Raw genomic sequence first — 27723 nt, 5'->3', positions numbered from 1 at the left:
AAAAATCCCCCCCCCCCCCAGCAAACAAAAGGTCTGGGAGAAATATCTAATCAATTTAAGTAGCTATGACAGTCAAAATTTTATGTTTTGCTTTGTTTTCTTTTGCTTTTTGCAGTCCTTAAGTGGGAAACGCTTCCCTGCATTGTTTCATTGAGAGCTCTTCAGCTCCAGGCATGCCTGAAGCAAACTGCTTCCCTGTTTGGAACTTGACAGGGTTTCTGAAGCTAGAGGCCATAAGCTAGCAATGAGGAAAACACCAGGCTTTATGTGTCTGGTAGCTTTGTAGTGTGTCAACTAGGTAAGCTGTAACTGTTTTCTGGAATTTCCTCACTGTATGTTTTGTAATCCAGTTGGTCTTTGTAATTAGATGCAGTGAAAAACAGATGCACAGGTGCCTCCCGGTCCTCACACTTCCCAATGGTGATTGCTGCCAGGCTGCAGATTGTCCTCACTGGTCCCTTACTTGGTGTTTATCTTTGTTTCCTGGCTGCTGGCCCTGATGCACATCAGTGATCCCAGGCCCACCACCAGTCACAGATGCAACAGCTTTTCATAGACTTCCCCACCAGCTCCACCTCATATTCCTTCCCACTTGGGAAGCTAAGAGTGACTGGCTTGGCAGGTTTCCCTGCCAGCTCCCACTCGTCCATGCATCCTGTTGCCTCAGGAGTGCTGATCAGGAACTCTGCTCTAATACTGCAAAGCCCCTTTCTGGACCTTACTTTCCCAGATCCTCTTGCAATTACATAAGATTTAATTTCTATAATAAATTTCTTATTACGTAATACCCAGTGGTTTGCTTCCTTCATTAATCCCTGATTGATACAACAGGCAAATTCAACCAAATATTCAAGGTACACATAATTCTCATGTTATACAAATTCTTCCACAGAACAGAAAAAGGAAAATACTCCCCACTACATTTTATGGGGTTGCTATAACCCTTACTTCTATAGTAGACAAGTATAGCACATGAAAGGAAGATTAAAGACCAAACTCAGTTATGTAAACAGTCTAAATAAAATACTAACAAAATGAATTCATCAGCATATTAGAGAAATAACACTTCGTGACCAAGTGGTATTATATAATAAATGACAGAATGGTTAAATATTTAAAACCAGTAAGTATAATTAAACACAGTAACAAAGTAAAAAAGAAAAAAGCATATTTTAATAGAAGCAGAAAAGATTTTTGATAAAATCCAGCATCTATTCATGATAAAACTTCTTAACAAAATATAAAGAAAAATAAAATTTCTTTTTTTTGTCCTTTTTTTGAGACTGGCCGCACCACGCTCAGCCAGTGAGCGCTGTGAACGCACCGGTCATCCCTATATAGGATCCGAACCCGGGGCGGGAGCGCCGCCGCGTTCCCAGCACCGCACTCTCCCAAGTGCGCCACGGGCTTGGCCCAGAAAAATAAAATTTCTTAACTTGATGAAAAAAATCTATCAAAACTTCCTAGCAAACGTCATACTTAATAATGAAATGCTAAAAGCACTCTTTTTAATATCAGGACTACCTTGTCCAGACAATCTTGAGGGAGGGAAAAGCCAGACTTGGTTTCGTTTTGGGGGGCGGGGGGGGGGGGGAATATTGCTTTCCTTTTTTTTTTTTTTTTTTAGTTCTTTTTGGAAATTTGTTTGTTGGTAAATTCTGCATGATCTCATCCATAAAAAATTTTTAAAAAGAAAGAAATAAAGAAAAAGATTAATTGGAAAAATGAAGATAAAGATGGGGACTAAGACAAGAATGCTCCACTAACATCACTCCTATTCAGTATTGTGCTAGAGATCTTAGGTGGTCATTTGACAGCCCAGTAATATTCCAAAGCAGTGTAAGGTTAGATTTTTTAAATATGTAAGGATTAAAAATAAGGAAATTACAGTTTCATTATTTGAAGATGATATAGTTGTCCACAGAAAATGTAAAATAATCTACAGTTAAATTACAAGTAGTAACACAAAATCAATACATCTCAGTAATACTATCTAGAAAATGTAGTTAAACATAGCAATTACAACAGTGATATAAATGTGAAGTAACCATGAATAAATCTAACAGGTGCCCAAGCTCATTATAGAGACAATTAAAAATGAAAGGTATTAAATATGGCCTTAAAGAAGATGGATAGGAAGTCTTAATATTATGAAGTTCTCAGTTCTCTCCAAACAGATATATAGATTGAACAAAATTTTAATAAAAGTTTTTTAAATAAAAATCTCATTTGATAAAAATTTTTAGTAAAAATTTTTTCCACAAAACTTGGCAAACGGATTTTAAAATTCATATGGAAAGGTCTGGCTATAAAAATGTAGATTTATCAGAAACTTGCTGCAAAGAATAATTAGAAACACTGGATAAAATACAAACAATAATTTATTTAAAGTCATCAGATAGCTACTAAGGCAATGAGAATTTGAGGGACTAAGATCTTAAAAAGAAAGAATAGATAATGCAAAGAGATGAATCCGACACTCCATGTCACTTTTCCTCTTCAAGTATATTCTAATTTGTGAACAGCAGACTGAAAGAAGAAGCAGAGAATAGCAGTAACATGGAAGAAAAGTTGAGCAGAGCTTTTGAGTCTTATGGAGCTCAGAGACAAAAATCAGAATTTAGGACCTGCCAAAGAAGAGAGGCCCTGATAACCAATCCAAGATTTCACAAAAGACCTTTGAAGAGCTACACCCCAGGCAAAAGAGCTAACTAGAAATAGTTTAGCCCTCACAAAGACACACAGATTTAAATGAGCTCATTCCCAAACAGGATTAAGGTGATTTGCCTCCATCTATTATTTTTGCGTGTGTGTGGGCTGGTTAGTAAGGGGATCCAAACCTATGACCTAGCATTTACAAGCCTGTGCTCTAACCAGCTGAGCTTACAGACCAGCCTGACCCCATCTTTAATTTTGTTACAAACCAAAGTGAACCCTCTCTGGAGAAACATCAGAGTCTCTGATTATGTCTTCAAATTTTTATGTGCAGTAAAAATTACCAGACAAGCTAGGGGATAAGACAGCCAAAACCAAGGGGGAAAAAACAGGCCAATTAAGCAGATATACAGGAGATCCAATTATTGAAGTTATCAGACATGGGTTTAAAAATAACTTAGGTTTATATGTTGAAGAATACACTGGGTGAGAAAAAGAATTTCAGCAAGAATTTGAATCTTTAAAAATAGTAAATTGGAAAATATAATAACTAAAACTAAGAACTCAAATGGGCTTAACAGTAGATTAAACACAGCAGAAGAGAATTAGTAAACTAGATCAACAGAAAACATTCATACTGAAGCATAAAGAGAAGAAAAAAGATGGAAAATACAGAAAAACCATGATACATGAGAACACAAAAATCTTCTAACATATGTTTTCTTTCTTTTTTTTTTCTTTTTGTCTTTTTCTACTTATCGTTTGTCTTTCCCCATTAGAATGTAAGCTTCATTAAAGCAGGTGTTTTCTCTTCTGTTCACTGTTGTAACTCCAGCACCTAGAACAGGGCCTGGCAGGTAACAATGCTCAATTGAATGAATGAATAATCTGTATGACTACAATTTTGTAAGGATACACAACAAAGTGTTATAGTGGTTACACATAGAGAGGGAAGTAGGGTGGACTTTTATGGGTTTTTTTTTTTTCCCCTTTTTGTCTTTTTTCGCGACCGGCAACAGATCGCAACCCTCAGTGTCGCGCCCGCACCGGACCGGGACCGACAACGGGATCACAACCCTCGGCGTTGCGCCCGCACCTCGCTCAGCCAGTGAGAGGCCGGTCTGTATGTGGGATCCGAACCCTCGGCGGGAGCGCCGCCACACTCCCAAGCGGTGCACTGTAGCAGTGCGCCACCGGGCCGGCCCCTAACATATGTTTTCTAACTCTGGAAAGAGAGATGAGAGAGAATGGGGGTAAAAGAAATATTTGAAGAAATAATGTGTGAGAACATTCTAAAAATGCAAAATAATAAAGCAGATTTAAGAAGTGGCACAAAACTAAAGAGAATAAATACAAATAAAACCATAAATACAAAAAAGAAAAACTTAAAAGCAGTCAGAAATAAGAAACACTACTTTCAAATGAACAACAAGACAGACAGATGACTTATGAATGGAAATGATGAAAGCCAGAAGAATATAGAATATGTTTAAAGTCCTGAAAGAACTAAAGTTCTACATCCAGCACAAATATTGTCCAAAAGTGAAGGCAAAATGAAGATTTTACATAACAAAAATCTTAAGAATCGGACACCAGAACACCTGCACTGATACAAATATTGAAAAAAAAAATTCAGACAACAATAAAATGATCTCAGATAAGATCATGAAAATACAGCAAAAAAATGAAGAACAATTGGAAGGGTCCATATGTAGGTAAATGTAAGTGAATACAGACTCTACTAAAAATCAAAAGTTATCCATAAAAAATTAAATAGGAGAATTCAATCTATCAGATATCTGAGAGTGTTATATAGCAATAGTAAATAAGAATTGTAATGTTGCAGGACAGACAAGAAGATGAATGGAATAAAAAGATCCACACATAAAAACCTGAAAGAGGATTTAGTGGGCAATGAACATCAGTGGGATATGAGCGAACTATTATTAGTAAGTACAGCTGAGAAGACTGGTTATTCATTCTGAAAATAATGAAACCGATTTTTACCTTACACTGTACATAAAAATCAATCCAAGGTAGAATATAAACAAATTTGGAAGGCAAACCTATAAAGCTTTAAAAAAAATTATTGGGGCACATTTTAACAACCTTGGGTTAAGGAAGAATTTCTTAGTTAAGACCCCAAAAAGAAAAATATCAATAAGCTGATAAAATTACAAACTTCTGCTCCTCAAAATATATTATAAAAGCTAAAAATACAAGATTCATGCTTTGAAATTTTCAGTGGATATAACTGACAAAGGAGTATATAAATATACAATATATACTTTCTAAAGTTAATAAGAAAGAATGCAATGGAAACATGGGCAGAAGAGAGAACACAAATGTGACCCCAAAACCACATGAAAAGATGACCAATTATATTGGTATTCAAAGCAATGCAAAATGAAATCTCAATGTGATATTTCACAGCCAGCCTATATTGGTAATCAAGGCAATGCAAAATGAAATCTCAATGAGATATTTCACAGCCAGCCTATATTGGTAATCAAGGCAATGCAAAATGAAACTACAATGAGATATTTCACAGCCAGTCTGTATTGGTAATCAAGGCAATGCAAAATGAAATCACAATGAGATATTTCACAGCTAGCCTATATTGGTAATCAAGGCAATGCAAAATGAAATCACAATGAGATATTTAACAGCCAGCCATTGGCAAAAAATTTAAAGTTAGACAAATCCAACTTTTGGCAAGAACGTGGAACTATCAATATTCCTGCAACCTAGCAATTCCAATCTGAGGTGTATATCCTAGAGAATCTAGGGATACTTATGTATCTCAAAGCATATACAAGAGTTCATAATAGCAAAAAATTGGAAGCCACATGAATATTCATCAACAGCAACATGAATTTAAAAATATGGTAGTTTTATGGTGGAATATTGTATAGGAGTTAAAATAAGTCAATTACAGTCATACACATAAAAATGGATTAACCTGAAAGTCTTAAATTTGGATTAATCAGAAAAATAGGAAAGAAGCAAATTTTACACACCAAATAATTAACTTATATAAAGTTTATAAGCAGGGAAAATTAAACAACATATTGTTTGTGCATGCAGCTTAAGTGGTAAGATTATAAAGAAAAGCAAGGGAATCACTGACAAAAATCCTGAAGGATAGTTGTCTTCGGTGTTAGGAGAGGAGGCCGTCAATGATGGGTATCGCATGACTTCTGGGGTTCTCGTGTTGTTTTATCACTGAGTTTCACTGGTGGGCACGTGGAATTTATTATTATTTCTCTGTGAACTCCCTATAGACTTTTTTTTCGCTTTCTTTTATGATGTATTTCAAGGTTCAAGAAAAGAGCAAATTGAACACAAAAGAAATTGTCCCTAAATTCTGTTGAGCACTTCATGGATTCCAAAGCAGAATGATTCACATTCCTTACATTCATTCTGGCTGGGTTTGCTGAACTCTGGATCCCTGAAGCCATGAAGCAAGCATGCTGGATTAACATGTTTCTGAGCTCGGAATTTTCCTCCACAGTTAGAAGAACCTTTAGGCCCAAAATGCTGTTTACCACACACTTTGAACACTTTTGGCAAATAGAGGTTTAAAAAGAAAAAAAAGAAAAAAAGATAATGAAAGATCTGATCTGAGAAAAGAAAGGTATGTAAAGGTCAAGAAACAATATAGAAAAGTTAAAAATTGGCATTTGGAATCTTCAGAAATTATTTGGTTGGATATGATTTAAGAAATGAAGTGTATAATTGTGATGAGAAGGAGCATTTGCATTCTGGTGCTTTCATTTGCTCTGCTCTTCCCTATTTCTTCTCTTCTAATATTAATCTGACTTTCAACAATCTATTGTTTGGGTTTTCCCCTTAACTTTCAGTTTTAAATGATGCTTTGCAAAATCCTTGTGCAATCTTTTCTGTGTTTGCTAAATTATTAAGCAGAGTCAGATAGTAATGCATATGTTTGTCCCAATATGGAAATTATAATGGAATTGTCTGTATTTCCTGCATTCATGAGATAATGGGTTGGGACAACTTGTTAAGGAACTAAAACAGGGGGAAAATCAAGAGCACAAATGGTGGAAAGCAGAAGCTTTCACAATCTAGCTTCAAGGTTCTCTGCCTCTAACAGCTTTTTAAATCCTCCACTACGTTAGAACTCTTGGAACCAGCTTGGTTCTTTTCTCATTTCAAAATCCTAGCCTTCTTTCCATTTGTCTCTAAGGGTCCGAATTACTTTTTATTCCTACTCAATAGGTAGCATCTTTTTATTCAAAAACTGTCATAAAACTCAGCAAAATTCTCAGAGAATGAGGCAAATGGAAAAATCTGAACTTCATGATCACTCAGATCCCTGAAGCAGTAGCTCTGCTCGTGATGAGAAGAGAAAAAGAGCCTTCATAATCCCAGCCCGGCACCTGGAGAATCTTAGAGATAAAACATATCTTAAAAGCCAGCTTGTTCTGCTCATCCCAGGTGTCTGAAGAGGGTCCTTTTGCTCAGCTTTTGACTTGATTTTTGCCGTCCTGGGAGCTTGGTACTTTAGAAGACAGCTGTTATGCTGTTGGAGCTGCAGGGCAATTCTTCCTCAGAGTGATCTACCAGAGCCATCTAGTTGGCTAGCTCTGACCTCTAGAAGACCAATTCTTCAAATATTTAAAACAGTGTTCCCTCATTTCAAGATGTTTCCTGAGAGTTATCCCTTCTGTAAGTCAACAATGCCTGCTTTTGTTGCTCGTTCCTCTGTTGATGTTTTCAGGTCCTCCACTCATAGTTTCACACGACGCTGGTGCCTCTTGTTAGGTGCCTGGCTCCACTACAGCAGCATCCTTGTTAATGAGAGATGCCCAGGCTGAGCACTACACTCCAGACGTGACCCAAATCCTGGGGAGTACTAAGTGATTTATTTTCCCCTTTACACTAATTTTTGTTAGTTTTGATAGAAGCTACATGACACAGGAAGCTCATATAAAAATAATTAGGGATTGGCACCAGAAAGCCAATGATAACTGAGAAGTTGCCACAGGTCACCAGGACATCCAGCCGGGATGGGAAGTGAAATAGCTCTGGGCCCTGGGCAGGAGCCTCAGGAGCTGGGGCTACTCCCTCAGTCCCTCCCCCAGGGCCTCTTGTCTCTGCTTCTCTCAGCAGGTCTGCTCTGATCTCCCTCTTCTCTGGGCAAAGTGACCTTTTCACATCTTTTATGTTTCCTTGTCACTTTGGCATGCCTGTGCTCCAGCATGGCATGAAACCACCCCACCCCAAACTGTATACAACCTTACATCGCAAGTGTCCCTATCCCCAGCATCCAGCTCAGTGTCTCTCAAACTTTAATGTACACAAAAATCATGTGGGGATCTTGTTAAAGTTCAAATAATGGTTCAGTAGGTCAAGGGTGGGAGTCAACATTTTTAAAAAGTTCCCAGCTGATGTGGATGCTGGAGCCCACAGATCACACTTTGAGTATCAAGTGAATCAGGATGCAGCTGATCCAGTTTTTTTGACAGGGAAAATCACCAAAAAAGGGAATTTTATTATGTTGGCCTGATTTTTAGATTTGTTCACTCTGGGTCAGGTGTTTACCCTAGTTCAGTTATCCATTGTCAGGGAAACAGATGTACATAATACAAGCAGGGCTGCCTTATTGGCTCTTTTGGCAGGAGCTGTGGGTAGACTGGGTAGTTCAACATACTAAAATATGTCTACAGCAGGGGTCACTTAACCCCCCACATCATTTTCATATAAATGATTCACTAAATCAAACTATGCAAATGTTGCACTTTTGCAATTAAAAAATTAAAAAATGGGAAAGACTGTCATTTTCCAGCACAGGTGGCATAGTCCTGATTTCCTTTAAACCCTGACCACACAGCTAAGTTAAACTTTTCTAATGTTTGTGTGAGTCTTATTCCTGTCTAATTAAATTATTCCAGAAAACAAAAACAACACGAGTTATCCTCTTAAAATAGGATTTTATGTTTCAGATTCTTTTCATCTGTCATTCCAGTGGGATTTGGAAGAAAGGAAAGGCTTGCCATCGGTTAGCCATCCTAGAGAAGGAGCCCTTTACATTGCATGTTCTGTCTCTGTGCCAGGCCCTGAATTCAGCGCAACCATACTTAGCTTATGTAAAATTTGCAATTATGATGGCCACATGTCCCTTTTCAATAGCTTCTCCAAGTGGGTTGGTATGGCCCTTTTAGGGATTTGTGAGCATGATTTCCAAACTGTGCAAATGACATCTATGGGGAAACATTGTAGAAGTTCAGAACTAAAATCTCCACCCTACACCCTCCCCCCCCACCACTCGCACACCATACGGGATGCTACTTCCCCGGCACACTGAAGACACTGAGAATGACAGCAGCACTGTACTTCTACTCTCTGATCTGGCCGCTTACTCCATCGTGGGGATACTACAGCGCTTTCCCCTCCGATTCCAATTAGTGCCAACGTTTCTTTAGTTTCACGTACATAGGTGGCTTCTAAGGATTGAAGTACTTTACTGAAGGAGTGTGCAATGGAGAGGGGATGACAGGGATGGATGAGACAGGATAACGAGAAAATTCTCTGGCATGAGTTTGGGGAAGGTAAAGAAGTGATTCTAGCTCGGGGGGCTTAGGAAGAAATCCTACATCAATTCATTTCAGCCCTGGATTGTCAGAGTTGGTCCTATTGTTCATTCACTTAAAAACAAAACAAAACAAAACAAAAAACTAGTCCTCAAAAAATCATACAATCTACTTGGGATTTGCAAGAGGTCTTTTATAATTCAGAGAACTGCCACATTAATTTAATCAGAAACTTGGCTTCTTTTTCCTCTCTTCATTTAGTCAATTAAGGGGCATAGCACAATGGATAGATTCATTCTGGATGCAAAGAAAATCAAAGTACTCTCATTGATTAGTTGGGCCAAGGAGACACTCACATGGGACCACTTTAGAGATCAACTTTCAAAGCCCATGAAAAATAAATGGAAGTGTCCTCATGTGGGTCTGTCAGCATCTGTACCACTGCATTATGCATGATCCTTGCCATGGTCTTGGTGTGTCTATTCATCACATGGTTTCAACAAGGATTTTCCATTTTTGCCAAATGGTAGATATCAAGACCAAATACATAGTTTTTTTACTCTGGTTTTGGTTTTCTTGGCAGGAGCTTCTCCTATATATGCATATATACACACACACATATATGTATATATATATACACACACACACACATATTTTAGCAGCTATCTGTAATTTATCTTTGTTTGGTATAGTCACAGTGGTTTGGCCTCTTCTCTTAGGGGACAGTTTTGAAGGCTTACAGACATTTCCTTAGTCTTAATATTTACTTGATAGTTTTTCTTTTTGTATCACTGTCATTTAAATTTTTTTTTTGAAAAATTCAAATAAACTTGTTTTCAGTAGTCTGTCTAAAAGTAGATCCCACCTCATGTAGATGTTATGAGGAAAAAAAGACCCAAAGATCTGATTCTTACTCTGTGTTAGCTTATACATGTACACAGATATTAAGCAAACAGCATGGTGGGATTTTTTTTCCTAATAGGAATTAATTTTTTGATTTTAATGCACAGACTGAAAGCTTGCATTTGAATTACAGTTCCAGTAAACAGTGTCATAATATTTACCTACTCAGATGATTCCTGCATTTTATGGGCATTGAATTTTTGGACACCATAGCAAGTAGAAAGCCCATGTACCATTTTTCGTTCCCTCCACACATTTAGTCTATGCTAATAGTTCTTGAAAGTCTCTCAGACTCCTGAATATTTGTCTGTAGTGCATATTTTTTCTTGGCCAAGATAGTAATTGCCAATGCTAAAAGAATTTTACTTTCATTTTGTTTATTCTGTCTTTGCTCTAAATCTCCTATTCTAATTTGTTTTATATTGCTTGCTCTGCTGTTCCTAGATTTCTCAATTTCTTCTGATTAAGGACTATTGTTTAAATCTTGTGAATAGCAGTCATTAATTTGTCAAAAAAAATATTTTTGTCCAAATCACTATTGATTTTAGTTGTCATCAGATTCAGATATATGGTAACTGCATCCTACAATGAATGGAAACTTTCCTGCTGAACTTTAACAGTATCTCAGGCAATGGTTTAAGTGGAGGCACTTATGAAATTTCCTAAGTTCTATAGTTGTCAGCTTTGATTTTTTTCCCACCATGCTCTTAAGTTAGAGACTTATTTGTGTGGTGACCAAGACTTCCACAAGACAAATCCCTCCCTTTTCCTAAAGAATGCCTTTCCTGAAGGAGAATGGAGGTCATTTACAAATTTTAGTCAGTTGTTCCTTTGTTTCAGAAAAGTTTGGAGTTGAGACAAATTGGAGGAAATGGATAATTTTTGACATGAAAAGTGGAAAGATGAATATGAACCTAAACCATAAATTTTTCACTCAGCTTTATAGGCTTATGCAGAGCAGGAATAACACTCTTTTGCAACTCTAGACATTAAGAAAAGCAGGTTTCTGCTATAGCAGTGTTTGCTGACTGTGAACATGTACTACTGCAGAGAGGTAAAATGTTTTTAAGTGGTACCTGTATAAACAGTTTTTAAAATTTTATTTTAATGATTAGGTATTTACTTGTTATCCAACATTTTATTATGAAAAATTTCAAAATACAGCGAAGTGAAAAGAATTTTACAGTGAACATCCATAAAACACCTAAATTCTACCATCAACATTTTACTGTACTTGCTTTGTCACGTATCTAACCTATCCATCCCTGGATCTGGCCATCTTATTCTTAATGCATTTCATAGTAAGTTGCAGATGACAACACATTTCTCCCAAAATACTTCAGCATGCAGGTCATTAATGAGAATTCAGTATTTATTTATACAGATGCTCCTTGACTTATGATAGGGTTATGCCCCAATAAGCCCATCATAAATTGAAAATGTCATAAGTTGAAAATGCATTTAATACACCTAACCTACCAAATATCATAGCTTAGCCTGGCCTAAGTTAAACGCACTCAGAACACTTATGCTAGTCTACAGTTGGGCAAAATCATCTAACACAAAGCCTATTTTATAATGAAGTGTTGAATATCTCATGTAATTTATTGAATACTGGACTGTACTGAAAGTGAAAAACAGAATGGTTGTATGGGTACTTGAAGTATGATTTCTACTGAATACATACTACTTTTGAACCATTGTAAAATTGAAAAATTGTAAATGGAACCTAAACAGGGGACAGCCTGCAGTTTTTCTTTCAGAGTAAAATGTATTGAGTTTGATAAAATGCATACATACACATATAAACCCAACCCCCTATCAAAATTCAGAACATACCATCACCCCAGAAAGTTCCCTCGCTTCCTTCTTAATCCCTGTTCCTACCCCTGTCCCCAGGTAACCGCTGTTTTTATTTTTTCCACCATAGATAAATTTACCCATTCTAAAACTTCAAATAAATGGAATTATAAGATATGTAGTCTTTTGTATAAATCTTTCACTCAGTCTAATTTCTTTCTTCATCCCTGTTGCTCTACACATCATTAGTTCATTCCTTTTTGCTGCTGTGTGAATATATCAGTTTGTTTATCCGTTCTCTGGTCTGTTTCTAGTTTTTAGCTACCATGAGTAAAGCTGCTTTGGACATTCTTATACAAGTCTTTTTGTGTAAATATATTTTCCTCTTGGGTAGGATTGTAAATATAGGTTCACAGGATAGGTGTACATTTTAGTTTTATAAGAAACATACAGATTTTTTTTTCTAAAGTGGTTCTATCATTTCACATTCCCTCCAATGATGCAGGAGAAGTTCCGTTGCCCTGCAGTCAAGTCTTTTTAATCTTACGCATTCTGGGACTGTGAGGTGTATCTCATTGTGGTTTTAATTTGCATTTCCCAAGTGTTTTATTTTTAATATCTTTCAGGAAAAACAATACAATTAGAACATCAAGTGCATGATTTCAAGGCCAAGTAAAAAGTGAATCAATTTAAGATAAAGTTAAATGAAACTAGCAGGTAAATAATAGCTGAGGTGGTATATGGATATAGCAAAATTTGTGGAAGTGGTCTGTGAATATGAAGTTCAAGATACGCTTTTACAGAGGAGGTAATTTTTCAGAGCTCCTCTGTCTATGGCTTTTTGGATCAAGTAAAAAAAAATCAATATGTAAATATATTTAAGAAATTTCAATTACCGTCATCCACTACAGAGTCTATGTAAGTATGGTGAGAAAAAGATTTCAGGCATCACTCCTGCATTTGAGACCATAGTTTAAACACTCTAATTGTCTATGGAGGTTCCTCAAACAATTACAGATAGATCTACCATATGACCCAGCGATTCCACTGCTGGGAATATACCCAGAGGAATGGAAATCATCATGCTGAAGGGATACCTGTACTCTAATGTTTATTGCAGCTCCATATACAGTAGCCAAGAGCTGGAGCCAGCCCAAATGTCCATCATTTGATGAGTGGATAAGGAAACTGTGGTACATCTACACAATGGAATACTACTCTGCCATAACAAAGAATGAAATATTACCATTCTCAACAACATGGATGGACTTAGAGAAAATTATAGTAAGTGAAACACGTCAGGCACAGAAAGAGAAATACCACATGCTCTCACTTATTTGGGGGAGCTAAAAATTAATAAATAAATAAACACACAAACAAATAAAGGGTGGGGGTAGAGGGAAGAAGACAGAATAACCACAAAAATTCCTTGAACTATTTAAGTCAAGTGCACAGATATGATTTGGGAGGGTGGCCAGGGGGTGGAGAGGAATGGGGAAAGGGGCATGAAAATCAAGTACAATGTATTTCGAGAAGTAAAATTAAATTAAATTAAATTAAATTAAAAAAAAAAACAATTCCGACCAGACTACTCCCAACCCAAACAACACTTTTGTGCAAATTTATAAAGACTCCTGTTACTTGCAACACTTCACTTTTATTTACTGGAAGATTGCTGTGATGTTCTGATATCTGTAAAGCAAAATGCCTGATGATCATTTGTAAGGAAATCGACAAAATAAATATACAAATCTGAAAAAAAAACCCAGTCTAATTGTCTAAAACCAAAGAAAAATAAAACTATATTACAAAGGAAAATTAGCAAAGTGGATATTAGTACATATCCTGGAGTCAGCCTGCTGGGTTTGATCCCTAGTTCCACCACTTACGAGCTATGCAAACTTGACAAATTACTATCTGTGCTTCAGTTTCCTCATCTATAGAATGTGCGTCATAATAGTACCAGTTTCACATGGCTTTGTGAGGAGTATATGAGTGAAAACATGCAAACTGCACATAGTAATCACCATATAAAGAGCGAGACATGTGACTATTGTTGTAGGGTAACCAGTAATGTCAACATATTCAACTGAGGATGAGGCAGGGGAATAGATATCTCTAGAAAGCAGGGGGACTGTGCCTTTTGGAATGGGCATGTCATTGTCAGCCTGGCATTTGTTTCCGCCTCCTCTAGTACTGCAGCTTACTCTTCCTATGAGCAACAGCCCTTCCCAATTCTCAGTGTGAGGCCGACCCTATTTCTTGGACATTTGATACAGACCTGGCCCATCAGCATTTCCCATCACTTCATTCCCATTGACTGGTCCAGAGACGGATACTTGATCTCAGTCAGAATACTACTACTCAATCATGGGATTTCCAGTGATGCTATTGAGAAAGGGTCCCTTTCTGCTACAGTTGCCAAGCTGATAAAACATAATAATGGTGCTTCTGGGAGCCATTTTGCATCCTTTGGGGAAAGCCTACCTGAGTTTGTATCCCACAGAGAAAAATGCAGAGCTAGAGAAAGAGAGGGAGAGAGAGAGAAAGAGAGAAAGGTGTCTCCTCATATCATTTGCCAACTGGCTCCAGCTGTGTTGATCTGACCTTACCCTCTGTGGACGCATACATTACCTTTTTTTGCCTAAGCCAGCTTGAGTTCAGTTTCTGTCATTTGTAACTGAGTATCCTCACGAATACATATTTTATAATTAAGGTCACATTTTTGCAAGAGCATTTCCTTAGGCTAAGCTATGGGCGCTTTGCTGTGTTTATGTAAATGTTTTTCTCTGCTGAAACTTCTGTAGGTGGTTTGTATAGATTACATGGAGACACTGGCAGAGCCAGGTTTATGAAATATCAGCAGGCAGGTTTGGAGAGAAATTATGCCAGTCAGTTTATTGTGCAGCAGCTATGGGAACCAGTAACAGATTCCTTGGTTCTCAGGGTCATCTGGACTCTATGGTCTGAGTGAAATGAATGGACTGGGGTGAGAGAGTGGGGCAGGGTAGGCTTCTTCTGTAGATACTGCCCTGGCACTGCAAATGGGATGGGGGAGATAGATTTGCTGCTTTACTTTCTTTCTCTTTCTCTCAGTCTTGCCCTCTCAGTTGTTGCTACTGAGACCTCTGCCTCAATACTCTTCAACAATGCCTTTGATAATCATCCTACCTTATACCCTTGGACTGACTCACATAAACGTGATGTAATCACCTGATTTCAATTGGCCCACCCATCTGGAAAAGGTGCTTTTCAATCATCTGCTTGCATTAGAACTAAGTATAAGATTACCCTATCTATATTTAGTGACTTCTAATCACAGTATCAATAAATATGACTTCTTACTGCAAAGCTGGATAATTGCATTTATTCTTGTTAACATCTCATGTGCCTCAAAGAGTAATTACAGATAATGAGAATGTTTAGGTTCAAAGCATTGTGCACGTTATTGAATGATGAATGGAGTGCTTGAAAGGTGTCATAGGGGTTAATCACTGAGGGCTAAAACTTGCCTGCTCATGCCTAGCTGAAGGAGACGCAGCATGAGCTCTTCCACAATATGCAATCATTGCACTCCATGCTGGCCTAGATTATGGAACCCTAACCACTAGGAAAACAAGAGAAGTGCTACTAAGAAGTGAGTGGGTTTGGTGTAAGGGGGGAATGTGTGTGTGTGTGTGTGTGTGTGTGTAAAGCCAATAAACTAACCTGTGATGATTAGCAAAAATTCTCTGGCTATGGTCCATTCTCTCTTCACTTCATTTATTCATTAATATTTATATTCAATTCATTCACTCATTCAAAAAATATTGAGACTCTACTTATGTTGCAGTGGCTGTACAAAGTGCTGGGTATAAAATGCGGCTGCCCTGGCAGAGCTTATAGTTGACCTGGGAACACAGATGTTAAACTACAGTGGTGATGCTAACTACAGAGCAAAGTTACACTGTGAAATGTTGTAATCTAACCAAGTTTATAGGGGACAGGATAACTTCGCTGAGGAGCTGGCACTGAGGCTGAGACTAGAAGGAGGAGAAGAAAGCAGGAGTTAAGCCAGGGGGAAGGAAGCAGTGGAAAGTGTGATGGTCCTGAGATGGAGAGCAGCTGGCTCCTTGGAAGAACTGAAAGAAAGTTAGTGTGGCTCGAGGAAGGCAAGGAAGGCAAGTGTAGCTGGACATGGGAGCTGGGGCTCAATCCGGTGAGGCTCTTTTGGCCCCATATAGGAGGATAGGCTTTATCTAAAAGCTGTCAGTGCCACAACACTGACAGGTTTAATGGGAAATTTTACATTTTCGTATGGTTGGCACTTACGTAGTTTTAGATACACAGGATAACAGGATATTCATTTCATTCTATTTCATACTTTCAATCACTACCTAAAAAGTGAGGAAGAGGAATTTAGAGTCAAAAGTATTAATAAATAGGTCAACAAGGACAGAAAACTTGAAAAGGGGAGATTTGGGGATTTTCTTTGTTCTATTTTACCATTTTAGATGTATGGGGGTTTTTTCTGCCTTTCTATTTGTATGTTTTGGAAAATAGCAAAAAAGGCTGTCTAACCGTTTTGTGAAAGTATTTTTTTCCCAAACTTTGTTAAATTTTTAAGGCTGTAACTGTGAGATTTAAGAGTTTATTCTAGAATAAACTGGTATTTATAAGACAGTAACTGGAATGTTAGAATAGCACTGTGATTAAGAGCATCAGCTCTGGACTCAGGTCAATGCAGTTCAATCCAGCTTTGTCAACTACTGGGTGTATGACATTGAATATGTTAACTTCTCTTTCTCTTGTTTCCTATTATCTGTAGAATAGAGACAATATTAACTACTTTACAGGGCTGTTATGAGGATTATAAAATAATGCATTTAAGCAAGGTGGCTGGTAAATAAAATAGTACATAATCAAAAATTAATAATACATTAAAAATTTAGCGGAAAATTATCTTTTCCTACTAAAATAGAAAATTCCACGTTTATTGTAATACATGTCATTTTATAAATACCATGTGTGACAAGTAACTGATCACTAAGCTCACAGACATGGATAGTCGCTAACAACACATAAAAGTTTTGGAAGGCAATCAGAAGAACTAGAAGTTTGGATTAGAATGAATAAATAAGAGATTAATTAAAGTTAAATAGAGAAATTAAATACAAAAAAACAAACAGCCAAGTTTACATGAATGGAGATGCTAAAAATGAACTGAGATGCTAAAAAGAAAAGGCAAGAAGTCATCTCTGAGAGTTCAAAAAGCAATACTATTTGTAGTGGCTTGAACTGCGTCCCTCCAAAACTCACTGAAGCTTGAATTGTGTCCCCCAAGTTTTATGTATTAGAATCTTGGCCCCTGAGACTGTTAAGAGGGTGGGAAATCCTATTATGATAATTGAAAGGTGGAGACTTGAAGAGGTGATTAGATTGTAGGACCTGCCATAGTGAATGGATTAAAAATGGTGGTCAGGGGCATGGTTCTGAGGGCTTTAAAAGAAGAGAAAAGAGTCTGTCTCTCTGCTCTGCCATTTAGCAATTTGACACCCTGCTGTCACTCTCACCACCACCAAGACCCTCACTAGATGTGTTCCCTGGACCATGGACTTCCCAGCCTCCAAAACTGTAAGCAAATAAATTTTGTTTTCTTTATAAATCACCCAGTTCTTCATACTTAGATATAAGCAATGGAAATGGATTAAAACACTTTTTTTTTCATTGATGCTTAAAGGCAAAGGGACAGAGACAAGAGCAGGACTACTAACAAATATCCTTAAGGGCCAAGGAGGTAACGTGAACAAACAAAGCCACTGCACGTAACAGAGTGGGGAGCAGGGGGGTCTATATAAAAGCATTCAAATGAAAAACCATGTCAGTGTTCTAAAAATCATGCTGGCCAAACAGTTTACAACCCCAGGAATAAAGTGATGAATACCCAAAATTAATGGAAAATAGCAATGGAAATCCTGACCTCATCCTTTCTGCAGTTTTACTCATGTTCCACAATCCTCTCTTTCCTGACCTGCATCCCAGCCCTTGTTGATTCCTGTCAACCAGATGCTGGGGCTCCCTGGGAAGGAAGCCCCTCTCTATCCTTGCATACCCAGCACTTTCTTGGTTGGATGGTGCTAAGATTTGACTCTGATTATAGGTCTGCTGGCCAGGAGGGGATATGGGGCAGATCATGAGAAGGGTGAGCACTGCCTGGCAAGGCACTTGTCCGAGGTGAAGTCTCTCCAAATTAGGGTGTGTGTGGGGGGAGGGTGGGGGGACGGTGGGAGAGTGTGGCTCCATGTTCCAGCAGTGGGGAGTGGGCCTCCACTGCAGACCCAGGAACCTTAAGGGAACAGGGGCATCAAGGTTCTCAAGTGCATCTACCCAGAGAGCCCCATCCCAATTCTCAGGGTCTCACCTCTTCTCCATCAAGGCCCTGACTTTGGCCTGAAAGACTGGCCTTTGCTGGGAATCCAGGCTTCTCTCAAGTTCTGCCATTCTTATAGTAAAGTCTTCAAGCCACAGGATATGGGGATCATTGTAAAATCTGCAAGACATTTTTTCTTCGGTTTTAAATTATTGATCAATATATCTGCCAGTCACTTCTTCTCTTTATTAAATCAGTTCCCCAGTCCTTACATTTTCTGTTTCTCCCACACCTTCTAAATGCCTATCTCATTGCACCAGTTAAAACATCTCTTTCCACCTGTATCCCATCCCCGTTCATAACAGGTAAGGTCTTAGCACCCAGTGTGCCATGGAGTAGTAGCACCCCACCTCCCACCAGTGGACATGTTTCTCCTTCCATCCAGCAGGCTAGTGACCCAGTCAGAGAATCCCATCCTTAGCAATGCTTCCTAGGACCATGTGCCATACCAACTCTTAGGTTGGATTTCCTGGAAGCAGAGCCTGATGTGGGGTTTCTTGTTCATGTTATTATTGGAAGAGTGCTCTCTGGAGAAGACGGGTGAGAAGCATGGGTACGGCAGGGGGAGAAACTAAACAAGAGTGTGGTTTCCCCAGAGACCACCTTCCCCTTGTGGACCCACCTGGAGTAAGGGGGGCATCTGTCTTTAACACCAACATGTGTCAGTAACTGACTGTGGTCTGCACTGTCTGCCCCCCATCCCCCAACATACACACGCATAAAGAGTGTAGCTCAATCACACATTTAGGTGTTATCAGCCGACACACACAGCAATTGGGGGATGCACGCTCCAGGTGTGATGACACCGTCCACTACAGCCATCAGTACCATTGTCATTATTGATAGTATTATTGAGGGGCAGTTCATATTTTTGCAAGTGGAAAAAGTTTCCCTGTGAAATTGATACTATTTTTTTCTTCTACAAAAGATTGTATATTTCTTAATGTTAAACTGTGTCTAAGCGGGAAAGCCTGTTAATTTGAAGGAAAAATGCAAGTGAATTTATCAAATAGAGGGTTAATAAAAAGGTTTATTGTAGCAATGCTCTTTTCTCATTCCCCAAAAAGCCCCCTAACACATATCTACAGCACTGCTCTCCTAAGTATGTCTGTTTTTTTGGCTTCTGAGGTAAGAACACCTTTTTTTCCCCTTCTTTTTTTGTCAGCTGTGATTGAAACAAGCGTTTCCAAGTTGGTGAATTAATCCACTGTGTCCTGCTTACAAGTAGCTAAGAAAGACACAGTATCACATTCTATATATACTCAAAAATACATGGTTTAAAATGTGAAACAGAATTAATGCTTTGTACAGAAAAGTCCATTTTGCCTCAATCATTTCATGTAAGCACCTGAGAAATTGTTTTTCCTGAAAGCTGCTGGGAAACTTCCAGAATGATCTATTGAACTATAAATGTGAATCTATTTATAATTTACAGGCAAATAATCCCCTCAGGCATGTTTTTATAGTTTCAGGCTTCTCTGGCTAGTCCTCACAGCAGAAAAGAAAAAAAAAGTACTTTTTTGAAGGTAAGTCTCATTTTCTTCCCACATTTAGCATACGTGAAGGAATTTGGAGAAATTTTGCATTTAGTGAAATCTTTTTATCAATTTTTCTTTTGAAATATTATAGCCACTGCAGTAACCATGGGGACAGGAAGTGCTTAATCTTTGTTCAAGCCATTGGTTATGAATATAGGAAGTGAAAGCTGCTGAGGTCTGTGGTGTAGGATAGTGGGCTGAAGTATTTGTTAAAAGGGGAAGACTTACACAGTTCAGCGTTCATGTATATTTCTAAGACCACAAATAGTTACGACCTTTCAGGGAAAAAAACGCAGAAGAGGTGAATTACTTCTCTTGCCAGGAGACAGAATTTCTGAGCCACTCTCAGGAAAGCAATAATGGCCCAGCAGGGGTTTGATTGATTTGCAATGGGATAGGTATTAACTTGAAGAAAGTGTTTGAGAAATATTTGGAAGTTACGGTTTCTCTATTGGACTGCCTTGAAGATTTAACTGTCCCCACAGGTACTATGTGCTCAGTAAAAAATGTAGTGACTCTTGAGCTTTTTGAGGTGGGTAATGAATGGTGATGGGGATATGTTGAAGGAAATCCGATTTTCTCTTTTTAGGTCAGGAGTGGTAGCCTGGTATGATGCACACCAGCTAACATTTTGAAGACTGAGGGTGTACCAGGCACTGTCTCAGAATTTTATTAATAAGGGAAGGACTATTACTATTCACATTTTACAGATAAGAAAATTGAAGTAAAGAGAGGTTAAGTAACTTGCTAGTTGGTGTAAGTTAAGATTTAAAATTAGTTCGGCTGACTCTAGAGCACATGCCCTTAACTATTTTGCTACACAGCTTCCAAGGGTACACCCATCACCAGGAGGAGGAGCTTTTAGGTTTACCTCATTCAAATTACTCTGAAGCAATGTAGTGTCCCTGCAAAGTTAAACGAGGAATTGGATTATTTTCTGGTGAATCCCATCCGTTCTATTTTGCGGCCCATCTATTTTGAAAAAATCAAGTTGATGGTGGCGGTTTCTGAGTCTACAATTTTTGCTTTTTCAGCCTACTTTTGTTAATTCTCCACTTAATTTTATTTGAGTCTGTACCAGCTGAAAAGAACTGAAGTCTGGTGATATAAATGAGAAAAGTAGCCCGGCTCTCTTTCGGCATGTCTCTCTTGACAATGTGGATTTATAGGATTTTGGAGAGATGTATTTAACTTTAGTTGGGAAAAAGAGTTGGAGTCATCATGACCCTCTGAGATCATCTGGAGATGAGAAAACTGAGTGTGTCTGAAGGCCAGTGACTTGGCCAAGATCGCACAGAATGGGTCAGAGAAGGGCTTAAAGGGAGGCTAGGATGTTTGTTTTCTGGAATAGAGTTCTTTCCGCAATGTGCCCTTTAAATTGCAGAGGTGAGCTATCAGGCAACACTCAGAAGTAACAGCTCTGCTGACAAGGTGTCTACTGACAGAGGCAAACTCAAATGGAAAAGTGTCCCTATTGGAAATCTCTTGGGCCTTTAGCCACAGAGAATCCTCTAGGGAAGAATACATCTGACTCAAGTTTACTCTGGTACATAAGATGCCAGACAATGAGGTGGTGGGGGCTGGTTGGAAAGGTGATAATGACAAGTTGGCAAGCAAGAGGAGAATAAGGCAGATTTATGGCTTGAAAATCTAACCCACACCACCGTGAAAAACAAGGGACTGTCAAGTGCAGAGTGCCAAAGACCTCCAGGGGTTTACTATCTGGGAAATTAGGCCAATTTCTTCTTCATATGTCTATGTCTTTTGAATGCATCATGATCTGTTCATCCCACCTTTGACAGTTGTGGAAATAGTTCAATTGTGATGGATTTTCATTCCCTCAAAAAGTTTCCTATTCTAGAAATTAATTTAAAACATTTCAGCTATAAGAACTAAATATTAGTGCCTCAGATTTCCAGACACATAAATATTTATTGACTGAATAAATAAATGAATGTCTGCTCTAATCATGACATTATGTCCCTGGTCAATCCTTATCCATTTTTATGTGGAATAAAATATTAAAATTACAATAAAAACACTTCTTTTTAATTATTTATTTAACTAAACTTTAATTGAATAACTGTCGGTACACTTGCATAATAATTTTTGGACTGCTTTATACAATTTCTTTAAAGCCTTGACTAGGTTTGTTAATAGTGAGAGAACATGATGAATGCCTTAAGCTTCACATATGTGTAACATTCTAGACAATTAAATTTCTGCTTTTTTATTCAGCTCACCTTATTAAGTGGGGATAAAATGGTCTTGTATGAACTTAACAGGAGTATTGGAGTACCAGTGAGGAAATGCCCAAAGCTCTTTGAAAATCTTACTGTGTATGCCTGATGATTATGTTAATTAAAGTCTTTGGCAAGCAGCATATACATGGGTTTTTAGTCTTTGAAATAAGCTGATTTTCAACCTGACAATGTAGTTAAACCCAGATTCATTTTGAAATACAAGTATTTTAAAGTAGGAAAAAAAATTGGTCATTAAGAGAAACTAAGATAAACTATGACTCCTTGGAGAAATGGTTGATTCTGGGTCCAGTTCTGCAGAAGGACGAGGTGAGCCTAGGACATTCTGTTGTGCCAGAAAGAAAGGAAGCTATCCAAGACTACTGAGAACATGCCAAAAGAACGTAGAAGCCATGCAAAAGGGCTCTCACTGCCCAAAGATGGGAGCAACCAAAAAAGAATAATGATTACAGTTGGTTGAAATATATTGAATATAATAAAAACCCGTGAGTTCAAAGATAATGAAAAGAGACAGTGAAAAAAAATCCTCAAGACTCATTTGTCACCCTTAGAGGTGGCAGGTGCATCAAATTTGTACTCTGAAAACATTTAAGCAAACAATTGAAGATTTATTCTGTGTATATAAATTGTATTTCAAGGGGCCGGCCTGTGGCTCACTCGGGAGAGTGTGGTGCTGATAAATTGTATTTCAAAATGCCTAAATTGCCTTTGTTGATGAATAATACTTTTTTTAAGCAAAATAATTTTAGTTAATACATGTGAAAGAAATGACAAAATTCTAAAATCTTGGGTATTCATCCCCCAATGAAATAAATGATTCAGGCGACTATTACCAAAATTTATGCAAAAGGATTAGGTGAAAGATTTATAGGGAACTGGATATTTGAAAGGTGTCAACATACCCACCCACAGTATAGGGGGGAAAAGTCAACATTATAAGGGGGGATTGCTGTCTGCACCACCCGATCATGCCTAGCTTCCTAAGAGTGGAACACCCAGACATCCCCCTGTGAGAAGCAATAGAAAGTTCACAGTACTCACCTAAAAGGTTCTTGCAAAAATCTTAAGCTAAAATCTCTCCAAGTTTTAAGATCTAACTTCTTATTTTCAGGCAATACTGGGTACAGAGGAATTACTTAGATGATACTTCAAGCTAACAATCAGAAAACTCCAAAATATAGGACATTTCACAGGACTAATGACTCTGTTTCTTTAACAAATCTCTTGGCATGGAAAAAAAGCAGAGAGGACCTCTCTATAAAAATATATATCTTGAAAATAATAAGGGAAATTTGAAAAATGGACAGAAATTATTGTTAATTTTGCTGGGTATCATAATATCAATATAATGGTTATATAAGAAAATATCTTGTTGTTTTAACGATGCTTATTGAACTATTTAAGAGTGAAATGCCGGGCCGGCCCGGTGGTGCACTGCTACAGTGCGCCGCTTGGGAAGTGCGGTGGCGCTCCCGCCGAGGGTTCGGATCCCACATGCAGACTGGCCGCTCACTGGCTGAGCAGGGTACGGGAGCAACACCGAGGGTTGTGATCCGTTGCCGGACATGAAAAAAAGACAAAAAGGGAAAAAAAGACAAAAAGGGAAAAAAAAAAAAAAAAGAGTGAAATGCCTGGGATTTGCTTTAAAACAAGTATGGTAAATATGTCAAAATGTTAATTAATGTCAAATCTAGGTGCTGGCTATATTGGGTCTCATTATACTCCTCCTGAGTTTTACATGTGTTTAAAAGTTCTCATAATAAAAAAATTAATCAGTGGTTAGGTGCAATAAAATTACTTACGAATTAAGCTCTTGGGAGCAGTTCAAAATATAGAAAAAACCTCAAATTAATTTTTAAAATACACATATACATGTAAATATAAGGCATTTTGGTAAGCACTACAATTTTTTTCAGATATAATAAGGGGTTTTCTTGATAAACAACCTCTATGTAATTAAAAAAAAAAAAGGAGAGGTGAATGGCCTCTAATATTCTATTTATCAGGGATGCTTGGTTTTATTCTACTTTCAGAGCTGGACACTGGATGAAGGCTGAAATTCATCAATAGGAACTGCAATTTTGAGAGAAATATTCCATTATAATAAAAATGCAGTTACTATAATATAATTGCAAAGTAATGAAGAAGTGTAAAGTGCACCAAGATCCTAGACAAAGAAAGCATTTTTAGAGGTATTATGCCTAAATTAAATGAGGTTTATATAATTTCCACAGTTAAAGCAAAATGCATAACCTAAAACCTCAAAATGCAGTTAATCTAGTTTGAATGGACAAACAAGCACATGTGCTTTCTCAGCCCAGGTGCAGCTTCTGACAATTCATGCAGTTTTCTTCCCATGATCTTCTTACAGATATTTTTAAATTAAAGATTTGTTAGTTTAAAGGTAAGTGAATAGGTCTACATTTGACAATGCTTCTAGTGAGTAATATTGCATTCACTACTTTTGAATGATAAGTGCATATTAAATTAGCTTAGAATTTTATTTGTAACTCCGGAGTTTTAGGGCATTTTGAATAAAATAATCATTTGAGAGTTGTCTGTGTTTCTGGAATCAAGTTTCTTTTACTAGAAAACCTCACAGCAAGGCACATAAGTTCTTGACAGACTTGCTCATCAGAATGATAATGCAGGATGGTCGTTCTATTTTAAATTCAGATGTTTGTGTTTGTATTAGTAGCCCTGGCAATTTCAAATTGCATTATTCAGAAAAGCTGGTATTTAAGCTATAAGATACAGGAATTTGCCTCTATTTCCTTAAGAATTCTTTTTATAACAATATTCATGCTAAAGTGAGCCTGTAGTATGAGATGATCTCTTAGGACAGGCTAGGATAATATCTGAGACCAAATAGTGGATACTCAGGTGAAAGATTTTTTTTCTCTCTCAGAGGTTTTAGCTAATCCATCATGAATGAATATCAAAAGCAGTAAAGGAAAACTACAAGTATGTCACAATGGACTTTACATTTGCCCTAACTGAAATTAGTTATTTTTAAACTATGTCTCATTCTCTATTGGCCAGGAAAAGACATTTTCTTTGTTTACAGTTTATGTTATAATAATAAGACAGAGAAGTTCTATAGGCAAACTTCTGGAATGCCACAATGAAGAGTCATCAAAGTCTCATGTGTAGACCACCCAGAAAAGAGAACGTAAGAAATAACAAGAGTAGTAGTAACATCAGCTAACATTTACTGAGCAGTTACTATGTACCCACCACTCTGCTAAGGGCTTTACAAATGTTATCTGATTTAATTTTCGCAATAACTGCATGCAGTAGGTGCCATTATTATGCCCTCTGCACAGATGAGGAAACTGAAGCACAGCATGCTCAAATAACTACCACCGAGCAGGTGGCAGCTGAACTACAAAGCCTATGTTCTGAAGTCTCAGAGAGCGACTTTTGCTAATCGCAGCCACTATTTTACAGGAGATTGTAAAATTTCCAGTGGAATAAGCAAATATTCATAATCCAATGGTTGAAAACACAGTTCTGTTAAAAAGTACACGGTAAAAAAAAAAGCACAGTAACTTCACGCACACATGCGCACTAGACACACAGACATGCTAAGATGATGGAGATCGACTATGGTACAGATTACATCTATAAGCGCATATTAACATTTATTCATTCTTTCAACAAATATTTAGCCCTCTACCGGGTTCTGGAGTTTTGGGGAAGAATAGACAAACTTGATTCTTATCCCATAGAGCTTGTAATCCATTGAAGAAGACAGACATTAAATAGACTGTACACAAATAACTATTTATTGATGTGATGAGTCCCGTGAAGTGGAGAAGCACAGTGCTGGGACGACATAAGAGGGGTGCCCCAACCTGCACTTCCCAGGCAGAGGAAAACGTGCACGTGAAAGCCATGAGCCAAACCAGAGCTGATTTTCACTGGGAAGGCAGGGACGTGTACTCAGTGTGTCTGCACTCTATTCTTTCTTACACATGCAGCACGGTGCCTGGATTGAATTTAAGGGAGTCTCAGAGATGTCCACAACTATGGTAGGGGCAGGTCATGAGAAGCTGCAGAAGAGCCAGGGCTTCTAGGGAAGGAATTCACTTCTGCAGGGCTCAGATATGTGTGGGCAAGTCTGCGGGACAGGGGTGGTGGCCACGGGGGGCCACTTACAATGTGAGTGAGGGCACTCATGCACATGAAGAAGAAAGGAGGCCCGGCGGGCCGAACCCAGGGGAGAGCTTGGCCCGTGCGGCAGGAGGGAAGAGACGACAGTGCGGTGGCCGTTCCCGATCTGTCCCCTAGTCCCCTGGATGCACATGGGCTCCTGAGGAGAGAGGGGCCGGCTTTCTCCCACAGAACATCTAACCAGGGGGAAAGAAGCGTCTTGCCCCATCGCAGAGCAAAGGGAGCTGGGCCTCTCCGAGAGGTGGGAGATGCCTGCGACAACTGGGGACCCTGGCCCATGCTTAAAAAGAGATTTCAGGGCCCAGCGGTGAGATGGAACAGCAGCTGGGCCTGGTGGGGATGGGAGGGGGAGGGGGGGTGCCAGTGACCACGTAACAGAAATGCGTGCTAGAGACTGGAGACAGCCCCCAGCAAGTTCCAGAATTAGATGCAAAGGCTTTGGCAGGAAGCCAGAGGTCCTGCATTAGCAAGAGCTACAAACCAGCAGAAAAATTGCCTCTATGGGCGGGAGGGTCGTAGGGAAATTCGGGTTATGTGTGAACGAACAAACGAGTTGGCATGGCCACCTTAGTCAGTTTGGAAGCTCAGTAGGTTTATGTTCTATCGATTTTGTTATTCTAAAACTAAGCTGAAATTAGAACTGCATTTAATTCGGAAATAATGTGCCCCTTTTTGCAAAAATGCTCTAGCATTTTATAGTAACTCACATAGAACTATGAGCAGCAGGGCATGCAGAAATAGAGAACACTGTTTTCCTTCTCTTCATAGAGAGATGTTGGCTGCCTGAAGAAACACCCACCGGAGTTTTCATTAAAAAAATATAGCAGAAAAACACCTAGGGGGACAGATTTCCCTCCTAGTATGAAAGGGATTAGTGTAGTTAATAGAAAAGGAAGCTGTGTGAGAAGCCCTGGAGTGTAGCACGGTTTTTCACTCTGGGGGGGCTGAAAATACCAAAGATGACAGAATCCCTAGTGAGATGGCAGGGTGGTGTATCAGGAGGGGGCTGTCACACGTTTAACCCTTAGGTTGCCACGTTGTTTTCAGTGTGTACATGCATGATCTTTTCTGTATGAATACATACTCTGTAATGCATAAGTAAATAAGGCAAAATCCCAAAGGTTCCTTCCTTCAACTATCGTATAGATGAAGAAAAATAAAAAGCAGCAAATATAAAAAGGACGTAAAAGATATAGAGATAAAAGTGGGATAATTAATTAGGTAACAGTCTCTTTTAGATCAGTAGGGTCCAATCTTTTTCTGGCCTAGAGCTGCTCTTGTCTTGCCTGCAGTCCTTTGATTAAGTGATATGTTGTTACAGGACACCACAGACCTAGAGGCAGAGAGCACATGCATAATTTTGTGTGTGTGTGCAGTGTTGTGGGGGCAGGAGACACTCAGTATATCCCCCCCCCCCCCCCCCC

Source organism: Galeopterus variegatus, unplaced genomic scaffold (assembly GCF_000696425.1).
Source record: "Galeopterus variegatus unplaced genomic scaffold, G_variegatus-3.0.2 Scaffold578, whole genome shotgun sequence".
In the NCBI taxonomy this organism is placed as follows: domain Eukaryota; kingdom Metazoa; phylum Chordata; class Mammalia; order Dermoptera; family Cynocephalidae; genus Galeopterus; species Galeopterus variegatus.
Note: the sequence above shows the minus strand (reverse complement) of the source record.